The sequence below is a fragment of the Manacus candei genome, unplaced genomic scaffold, assembly GCF_025592945.1.
Source record: "Manacus candei isolate 608988 ecotype Guabito, Panama unplaced genomic scaffold, ASM2559294v1 h1tg000014l, whole genome shotgun sequence".
NCBI lineage: Eukaryota > Metazoa > Chordata > Aves > Passeriformes > Pipridae > Manacus > Manacus candei.
In genome coordinates this window covers 77,297,081-77,307,835 of record NW_026138062.1, presented here as the reverse complement: position 1 = coordinate 77,307,835, position 10,755 = coordinate 77,297,081, and the positions used below count along the sequence as shown (strand labels likewise).

The 10,755-nt window shown below is 38.3% G+C and overlaps 1 long non-coding RNA gene across 1 annotated transcript; it reads left to right on the top strand.

The window, feature by feature from the left end:
* The first annotated feature begins 3,609 nt into the window (after window positions 1-3,609).
* LOC127467472 (uncharacterized) lies at window positions 3,610-9,394 on the top strand. The gene is made up of 4 exons (XR_007903141.1): window positions 3,610-3,685; window positions 6,266-6,380; window positions 8,496-8,652; window positions 9,269-9,394. It is a non-coding gene; the product is annotated as an uncharacterized LOC127467472 (long non-coding RNA).
* The last annotated feature ends 1,361 nt before the right edge of the window (window positions 9,395-10,755 follow it).

Below are 10,755 nucleotides of genomic sequence, written 5' to 3'. Positions count from 1 at the left end.
AAAGAGAATGTGTCAGAAAATATTTCCAGAGTACACATTACATTAAATGTGGCAATTACAGAAGATGCTTATATGGACATATTGGAGAAATTACATATTTTCGATTTCCTTTCTTGAATTTGGGCAGCAGCACATTAGGAGATAATGCCAAAACAGACCTGTCTTGAGCATTCCTCAGTTATTCCTGGTATTCTGTAAATTCATATACTAGAACCATGGAATGGTTTGGATTGAAAGGGACCTTAAAAACCATTTAGTTCCAACCCCTTGCCATGGACAGGGACACCTTACACCAGGTTGCTCAAAGCACCATCCAACCTGCCCTTTGAACACTTCCAGGGATGGGGAATCCAGAACCTCTCTAGGAAACGTGTTCCAGTGCCTCACTACCCTCTAATTAACAAATTTCTTCTTAATGTCTAATCTAAATCTCTCCTCTTTTAGTTTAAAACCATTCCCTCTTGTCCTGTCATTACCTGCCCATGTAAAAAGTCACTGTGAGGTCTCCCTAAGCCTTCTCTTCTCCAGGCTGAGCCTCGCAGGAGCGGTTCTCCATCCCTCTGATTATCTCTGTGGCCCTCCTCTGGACGTACTCCAACATTTCCACATCTTTCTTGGGCTGAGGAATCCAGAGCTGGATGCAGCATTCCAGGTGGAGTCACACAAGGGCAGAGTAGAGTGGGAGAATCACCTCCCTTGACCTGCTGCCCACCGTGCTTTGGGTGCAGGACCCCCTCAGAAGTCATACTAACATTCTGGCTAAAAAAACACCACACAACCCAGGTTTGTGTTAAACCTGAGAATGAATCCTAATGTCCTGAAGGCTTTTGACTCACTTATGATGCAGAAAACAACCTTTTCTTGAGTGCAGGATTGTTAGAACTGCCATGAACAAATCACCCGGTACGGTCCTGTTGCGCTGACAGATTAATGCAATCCATGTTCATGTACTTCACAGCCTTTTGCGGGTATTTTGATTTGCAGAATAAACTCATTTGCTCAGGAAGATGAAAATCCTTCACTGTAGGTTACAGATTCCATCCATGCAGCCTCTGCACCCAGCAAACTTCATAGTAAGGGCCGCCTATGAAGGTCTGGAACAGTGTATGCACATGGGAGCGTGGCAAATAATGATGGTACTGTTATCATCTGCCTTTATTCATGCAAAAGGAATAAAAGCAAAAGTTATTGTGTTACTGCTTTCAATACAGCCTGCATGTGCAGAAACAGGGGAAATGAAAACCCTTTGTTGGTTGTAGTACAAGCCAAAGAATTTTGCGTTATTCCTCATTGTCTCCCAGTGAGAAGACTGTGATAAGAATGAAAATATAGCTGAAAAGGCTACATTGCCTCAGCGTCAGTTTTTCTGACATGTACGCAGTGTTTCAAACTTTTCAGACATGAAGGTGAAAACTTTTTCATTACAGCACCTAGAAAGCTTTGCAGGCAGGTTTATCCTGCCCCATCATACTTGACAAGTACTTGTAGCAGGTTATCTGTGTTACTGAGATAAGAACATCCCAAAGGGCTGTGAAGTTTAGAAACATTTGGGCTGCTTAATAACTAATTTACAATATCATTTCACTCATGTGGTACATTTTACTGTGAAGGCACTTCCTATGTGTTGGGGACAAACGTTCAAAGCATTTTTCTAAGTATTTCATCTATGGCTTTTGGACAGGTGTTTTGCAGCTGGAATCCTACTTATGGCTTTGAATATCATCTCTTTTCACATGTGCCCAGAGCTATGGACAAGGCAGGGTTTCTCACAAAGGCCAAAACTGCCTCCCCACTGATAACACCTTGCCATCTCACCCCATATATCCTGTGACTCAGGAGGAATTAAATATTTTTTTTTTTAATGGAAAGATAGTAAAAGACTGACAGAAGTTGCCCAGAGAGGTTGTGGAGTCCCCATCTTCAGTCCTAAGCAATCAACTGCAGGTGCCCCTGCAGGGACAGCTGGACAAGATGATCTGCAGAGGTCCCTTCCAACCTCAACCATTCTGTGATCCTGTAATATTGCATGTCTCTAAAAGACCTATTTTAGCTCAACATTTCTCCTCGAGCATCCACAAAGAACCTTTAGATGCTTTCCAGATCATCATGCTTTTTCCTGCTATATGAATTCAAGTTATGTGTGAAGTGGAAGAGAAAGAGGAGCTCCCATACTAATCTTGCTGCATATTAAGAGGGTGGGACAGAGATTCACCAAAGCTAAAAATCACTAATGGCTATAAAAATACTTGCATATGAACTGCCTATGAATAAAGTAATGTTGGAAACTTGAAGATGATCATTGTCACAAAAGAAAGGTATTCACTTTGCCAGCTGGTTAAGTGAAGCAAAATTCACTGACTGCCTGGGAAATGATGCCCACTGAGCTAATAAAGGGAATTAGACAAATCATTTGGTACTAAAGCAACGGGCAGGTTTCACAAGCCCAAGAGCTTTTGAGCCCTCTGTTTCTGTTACACAGACAAACAAATAAAGGAATATACTACAAAGGTTTAGAGCCATGTGATGACTCAATAATGGCTTTTTAATGGTTTGCTTTCTGTATGAGTTCAAATCTTCATGAAGCTTCAAGCAGTCTATCATTTTCATGTAAATCAATCTGCCACAGAAATGGCATCACCTCTCTTTAAATTTGTACATTTTTTACCACGTTGTCCAACATATTCCTGCCCCCAAGACCAGTCAGAAGTGTGATAGGAAAAGCAAGAAATTACTTGAACCGTAAAAGTTTTATTGCTTTAGAAAGTGATTTGCTTTTTTTGTATTAAATTTTATCAAACATTGTAATTTTGAACTTAGTACTGATAATTAGTGTAAAGCCAGATACTGGAACACGAAATATGATTTTGAATCCAACACTAAAGGGTTACCATAGATTTCTTTTGAAAAATGGGTCCTTGTTTACAGTATTGGGGGGTGCAGACATACGTGTGCCTTTTGCATGTGGACATAATGTTTTAAGCTATTTAATCTTTTACAGTTCCTTCTGAGAGACGAACACTGGTGACTCTTTCCTTGTCTTTCAAAAAGGAAAGTTCTAAAAAAATGGCTTGACGTTCTCAGGTGCTCCTGGTTGGTTTGTTTTTAGAGCAAAGCAGCTTTGCAAAAGCTGTGTACAGAGTTGATAAACAGTTATAATGATTTACTTGCAATGAATCTTGACTTTATTGTTCCTGAGTATTGAATTCACCCCAAACTTACTATACAAAACTTTTTGCACCATAATACAAACTGTTTGTGAACTATTGACTTTCTAATCTCCAAGGTTTAGTCAGCCCAGGAGAGAGAACACGGCAGCTGTGTTATGCTACACACAATGAAACTGCAGATGCAGATTTGAACGTAGATTTCAGTTCCAATATAAAGAGATTTCAGTTTGCTTCTTTAGTGCCCCTTGATGAGCTCTAAGAACAACAGAAGACCTCTTCTCCTTTCCCTTGGCTGATTGCCCAACAAATTTTGCTCACTCACAGCCCTGAAGACAGTTCTTGATAGTGTTTTGATGTTTCTGCTGACCTATTACTGTATTGACTGTATGACAGCCAAAACACATATTTGTGTTCTCATTTTCCCCCTGCACTCCTTCCACTCAATCAAGCAGGCACACACACTTCCACCAAACAGAAGAATGCTTTTAAGCCATGGTGGTGCTCCTGGGAGCAGTGTGGTAAGAAATCTCTTTTCTCTTCACAGAAACATACTCAGCTGACTGCCCAGACTTGCCTTTTTTGCTTTTCTATCCTCTTCCTTTTTTTTGCTTATCCCCCACCTCATATTCACCTTGTCATGGAAATTATAACTGTAAAAAAACTTATCCTCTGTGATAGCTTCTTCTAACCTATGAAATATTGAGTGAGAATTATGTAAAGTACTAAATTTTTAATTTGGAAGAGATTGCTGGGGGTGATTTTTTTCACAAGGTATAACTGTCCATTTGAGTTATCATCAGGTGACATTTTTTGCTGCAAAAAATGACAGATCCAAATATGTCTTCAAAGCATTTCTCACCCTGTGGGGCACATACAAAATTAGATTTACCCCAAGTTTACCCTGGGTCCCTTACACAGCATTACAATCCCACACTGTCTTACATTTTTAGCACCACAAGATTTCAGTTATGAAATTTGAATTCTTGAGAGATGTCAGGTTAAAACAGAATTACTTCCACTCTGTAAAGACAACTTCATTGTCTTGCCCATGCTTTAGCTCATTTTCCTCCCCATATTTAGAATCATTTGCAATATACCTCAAACTGTACCAAAAGCCCTTTCAGCATCTGCCTTTTCTTCTGTGGGTCACATTAACAGTACGAGAGAGCACCTTTGGTGACATACCCATTTGTATAGAGGGACTGGTGACATGGGCTGGAGCCCAGACATCTGTGTCAAACACTGGACACCTCAATTCAATTTTCAGCTCTGCTGGTGGTTTCCAGAGTGACCTTGACCAAAAGCACTTAGTCTTTTGGCTCCTCAGTTCTCTGTCTGGACAGCACAGATTAATCTTGTTTTCTGTTCCTGTATTATAATATCACTGTTTTGAGACAGGTAGAATATGCTGAAAAAAATTCCCAGCTGGTAGGGTCTTTATTACTTGGGTCCTGCCAACTTTGCAAAATCCGATTTTCACTTTGACTTACACCAATATTGGAAGCAGAACTGGAAGTATTCTCACTGAAACCATTATGGTCCTGCAGTGTGTTCATCAGTAGGCATTTATGCACAGTTCATTACTGGAAATATTGTTAGACACATCTGCATACATAATGCTCCTAATAAGCATTTATTCCCAATGGCTCTTTACTGAGACAGACAGAGCTGTTTGTACACTTTCCCATGTCAGACATAGCTGGAGGCACAGGGCATTGAAGCAGCTCAGCACCAACATCTACTACCACAGCACAAGCTGGTTGTCTGTTCACTGGGATATGATGTAACATCAACCTTTTGAGACATCCTCCTAGAAAATGAAGCCTGGAGAAGCTGGTGGAGAAGCAGTGACATCACACTGCCATAAACCATAAATTGAACCATAAGTATATCTACCTTGAAAGGATTCCTAAGTGATGCTCTTCATTTAAAGCTAAGGGAGAACACGAGGACTTCCATATTTTGTCCTAAATCTTGGACCAGATCTGTCTTTTCATTTTACAAGATTTCCTTTTGCATGTCATTCAAGTCCAGACCTAGCATGCTTCAACATTTGTGTAGATCTCTCTTTGCAGGTGTAGATTCCACTGAGAAAAACATCATATAGCTGATCAATGTTGTATTTTGCAACTGAAGCTCCTCAGGGATAAAATAAGCACATCCTTGGTCCTGCTGCATCTGCCAAGCTCAGTATAGAGTTCATTCAATTCCTAAAGGCTTCTTGAGAAATCCAGATTATTCTCTTTTCTGAAAGTGGGAATACAGCTGCTTTATTTTGACTGGTTTTTTAGTTCTTGCTCTGTAGGTTGTCAGTGCTTGGGACAAGGCCTTGATACAATATCGGTATAACAAAGTCTCTATGAAAAGACTCTTTGGAGCTATTGCAGCACAAACAGCAGCAACACTATAATCAGCACAGAATTAAGCTTTCTAGTTTTAAATTGACAACGTATCTGAGCTTTTTATCCACAAGATTAGCTCAGTTTTCCTATACTTTATTACCTATTGGTTAAAATGGGAAGAAATATCTCTGACTCCTGTCCATATCGCATTTATTCAATTAAAAATAATTTACAAAATATTTTTCAAATATAATTTATTAGTTTGGAGAAAAAAATGCCCAGATGAGAAAGAAAGATGATCTTTTTTCTGCTTAGCAACTGCTAAGTACCTGAAAGCTAAAGTAAAAAATGCTTTAGAGTAGTTTTTCCAGGTTCTTTATCCAGGAAGGTAAATAACTTGTTTTAAGTTTTATCAGATATCATGGATGCAGCCAACCTTTTCTCCTAACCTTTGAATTATACAAAACCTGTGACATGACTTATGCCATATCTGGTACAAACCTTGTTAGAACTACTGAAATGGTCTCAAATCCTACTGAATGCCATTAAATTTTGGGTCCCAAGTAATGTAGTCAAAGTGAACATTGTGTTATAAAAAAAAAAAAGACCTAGAAAATTATTGTTAAAACAGAAAATTATTGTTGAAAACACAAGGCTTTGGGAATCAGGATGTCCTCGAGTTAAGTTTGCCTGTGAGTCCCTCTCTGTTTGAATTATGGTGCAAATACTGAATGATGTAGCATAATTTTCCTGCAGACATTTTCACGATGGGCAGCTGGAAGTTTCGCCCTGTTGAAGTGATAGTTCCTGGGTGAGCCCAAACCCACACAAATCAGAGGATGAAACAGGCTACGTAAAGCCAAAATTCCAGGTAATTCAGGCTCCAAATCTGCAAATTGCTGCTGAGTGTGTTTCTCAGGGATATTAATAACAGTCAAATTTGCATGACAAGGCAATAGGTGGCCTCCCAGTAATAGAAGAGTTCTAAATAAAAACTAAAGCACCAGATTCTCTTCAGTAAAGTAAGGGATTAATTTTTGCTTAGTTACTTGATGCTAAAGTACATATGGTAGATCTTATTTAGAGGATACTTTTGTCTTATATATATATCTATACACAGACACACACACACACGTATATCCATGCCCTCACATTATATATCTTCATTAAATGCATTTTATTTGGACGTCCCTCAAACAACTGCACCTTAAACAGAGGTTCTGCACTGCAGATTTCACTCCCAAGTGCTGAGATGTGGGAAAATAAAAGGCAACTAAAACTACAGCTTGTGATAAGCATTAGATAGTAAAATAAACAACCAAAACTACTTTTCTATAAGATCAAGAACAGTAACTTTGCTGATAAACTAAAGCAGCTTCAGTTTTAGTTATAGAGAGTTTGACTAAAGGTGGAGACATGGTACCTTGTATTACCACATATAGAAATCAGAGGTTTAAATCCTGAAGATTAACCAGTTTCTCTCAGACCAGTTCTCATCAGAACTCAACAAGCTTAAAACATGAGAAATGTCTACTTTTTTTAGAAATAATATTTTATGAATAGCTCTTTTTTTAAATTCAGTCCAATGCACTGTAACAGAAGCAACTGTAATTTTTAAGTAATAATTGCACTCACAAAACCAAGATGAAAGAATGTAGGTGCCTGAGCTATTGAGTTGGGTATTATATAATAGCTACTTTCCAATCTTTTGAGTTATGGAACAAAAGAACCCAAAACAAAGCAAATAATAAAATACTGTGTCCCTTTTTGACACTAATATTAGGAAGTCAATTTTCACACAAAGATACTTCAGCACAGGCTGACAGACTGATTTGACAGAAAGCTCTGTGGCTGCAGAGAGAAATGGTTCTTTTAATGTTTAATATTTGTGACCCTGAATCAAAAAAGTGCTCCTGGGAGTTATAAAGCACAGGCTGATGTCCCCTTCAGGGTGCTCAGAGTCACCTCAGGGCTGGGGTGCATTTGGAACCCACAAAACTCCCCGGACAGGTCTGAGGATAATGCCATTTACAATGCCATCACATGCCATAAAAAAATCTGTGTGCCCTGCTGAGGTCTCTGCGCTGAAACAGATTTGAAATACTGTAAATGTAAATGAAGTGCTAATATTATTACCTGAGAAATGGGCTCCTTGGCATGCACAAGGCCTAAGGAACCTCAGAAAATATTAGGACATCATTATATAGCTGACAACCTTTTATTTTAACTTGCATTTGCCTCACAGAGCTGCAAAATTCTCTCCTTGTTACAGAACAGCCAGCTAAACTGGTATTAGTGCTTTGCAATACCCAGCTGACAAATAAAAAAGGAAGCCAAATAATTTTCATGCAATCAGAAGAGACTACAAAATTCAGGACAGCAAAATTATGTGTTTACAGCAAAAAAGAGTGCAGGTATCATTTTCTCTTGTGTCTCAAAGATTACAAGAAACAATCCTGAAGCAGACAGCTCTAAAATGCTGTATCAACTGAAAAACAGACCCCCCCCCAAACTTTAATTCTTTCAATTTCAGCTAAAAATCTTTAAAAAAAAAAAAGGCAGCTTGAATTTTAAAACAGAATTAAAAAGAATTGAGTTTTAAATTACAGATTGCTTTACTTTGGTACTAACTGCAGCAATTATCACCATCTAGAAAAATTATGCTATAAATAAAGTGGTGTTGCTAACATAAAGATTTATGAAATCTCGGTATGACTCCTGCAATGTACTTTGAACGTATTTTCCAAAGAAACTTTCTACACAATGTTCTTTGTGATGCTATTTCAATATTAAAAAAAATAGATTTAGCATGATATAATGAAGTTCAAGATACCCAGAATAATTTGTAGCAGTAGTTCTTAATTGTGAACCTGTTGCAGAAATTGTAAAGACAGAGTTTGATCAGCAGCCAGCAACAGAGACTCCTCCAAATGAGATACAGTATGCAGACGGACTTGTTTTAATGCCAAATAATATTTTATTATAGGAAAATATATTTGTGAAACATAAATTTTCTGGAAGGAATCCAAACTTAAGGCCTTCCTCTGCTGGCTCAAAAGAAGAAAGTTAGATTGACCAGAAACACACGCCAAACCATGAAGTTTGACTTGCTCTGCCTTCCCTTTTGAAGAAACAACCAAAGCGTAAATATTTCAATCTGTTTTCTGAATGACTATTTTGTGTGATATCCAGTCAGAAGCCATCCATACTCTCAAAACATACTGAGTGCTGAAAAAGAGCTACCAACAGCAGCTTCCTCCTGTCACCTTTCAGTAGCATGAGCCCTGACTGATCCTTAAAACCACATAACAACTCCCCTCTGCCTTGTGTGCTCCCTGCTTAGGTACAGCTTTGAACTGCTCCAGCTACTGCTCACCAGCAGCTACATTAGTGGTGGTTCTCCTTTAGAGAGGCTTTACAATTTGCCTTACCTTCTGTGTTTCTTCTGACTACCCATTTGCAGTTATTACTTATGTTCATTAGTTTTTCCTTCTGACATTTCACCCATTTAAAGTGACTCATATGCTGAAGGACTGTGTTATGCAAGGAGCTTAATCTCTGCTTTCCTTCTTATGCATGAGGGAGGCAATATTCCCAACTCCCACACTGAAAGCAGCTCCACAGGGGTAATATCTCCTGCTGGAAACACATCCCAATTAAAGTATTCTTAGAGAGATAATGCTCATGAAAAAACACTCTTATTATAGAAATTTGGTATAGTTTATCAACATTTATGAATGCTTTCTTTTTTATGTGCAGACACAGTTCTTACATCTTTCCCAGAAACAGAGTGGCACTGAAGAAAAGCTTGAAAAAATTCTTATTCCTTTGGAAAGAGAGTCCTCCATTTTGCCATCTGTCTTCATCAGACTTCTCCTGGCCAGAAGCATTTAAAATAATTTATCTAATAAAGCCTCTTGGGGAAGCCCTGTCTTGGTGTGTGTTTGCCTTTGAAGCCAGTTTGTTGGTGGCATATAGTGAGCCAAAGTAGCAGATGACACCCTGAGGGAAATTCTGCTTGTTTCCTCAAAGGTCAGCTCAGTAAAGATAGTAACATCTTCGTTTGGGCACACAACGAGTACTCAGAGGCGTCGCAGTGACAACTTCACTGTTGCCATATGCTCCAACCATCTGGATTGATCCTTCCTGATGGATGTGGCACAGCACTTTTTTTCACTTAGGATTGCTAACTAGAACCATGCACCTTTTTTGTAAAGAAATTTTCATTACTGGAAAAATATATATTTACAATTACAATATAAACCCCATCATATTTATGACAAAAAGAGATATGAAAGACTTTGTGGTTGTTCATTGGGCATTCAGCAACTCAGTAGGAGTATTGTTAAATGCCCAAAGCAGAAGGTAGGGAATGTACCTCTTAAAAGTTCAGCCATTTATAGGATGTGATTCTAGTTGACTTCGTTAGTTCATTAGTAAGCTTTGCTTGCTGGTGTAAGGATTTAAAATGTTGCCGTGGAACAGAAACAAAATCCAAAATTCAACCTGTTGCTGGTCCAGCAGTATAGAAAAGGACACTGATAGTTCAGGTTGGGCCAGCAAACTCTGGGCTTATAGACCTTTGTGGAAGGCTAAGACAACCACCAATATATCAGCAGGTTACTACATAAACAGAAATAAAGAATGCAATAAAGTTTGGGTCTCATGCTAAAGACAGGGGACAAGGTCAGCTGGTTTGTCTTATATATTCACTTTAGTGTGTTTTATAGTTATAAAAAAGCCTAATATTTTTAAAAGGATATGCTATCCACAGTTTTTAAGAACATCTGTTTCCCACAGATGACAGCTGGAGTTATGAGAGACTTCAGGTTTAATGAAATGATTGAGAAGTTCTTTTAAATACAGCTTTGCCATACTTAGTTTAGGCTGGTTTTTAAAATAAGCATTTGCATTCTTGACAGGTTATTGGTCTATCATTCCAATCTTGATACTACATATGTTGGAATCTATGAATCTCTCATGCGCATTTTTGGCTCCTCTGGGATTGACAAGGAAACAAGACACTATAAAGATAAGAAAAAATAGAATGCAATATATAGAAAGCTAACCACAAATACTGATGGAAATATGAGATTCATAAGACTTAGTTTTTCTATCTCCATAATTTATGCAATCATTCCTTAGTGAGATTTTAGAATCAGTTTTTAATACTTTGATGGGACAGTTTTAATACTTTGAACTTCAAAATGACATCTTCATATTTCACTGTCTTTTTTTTCCCCTCT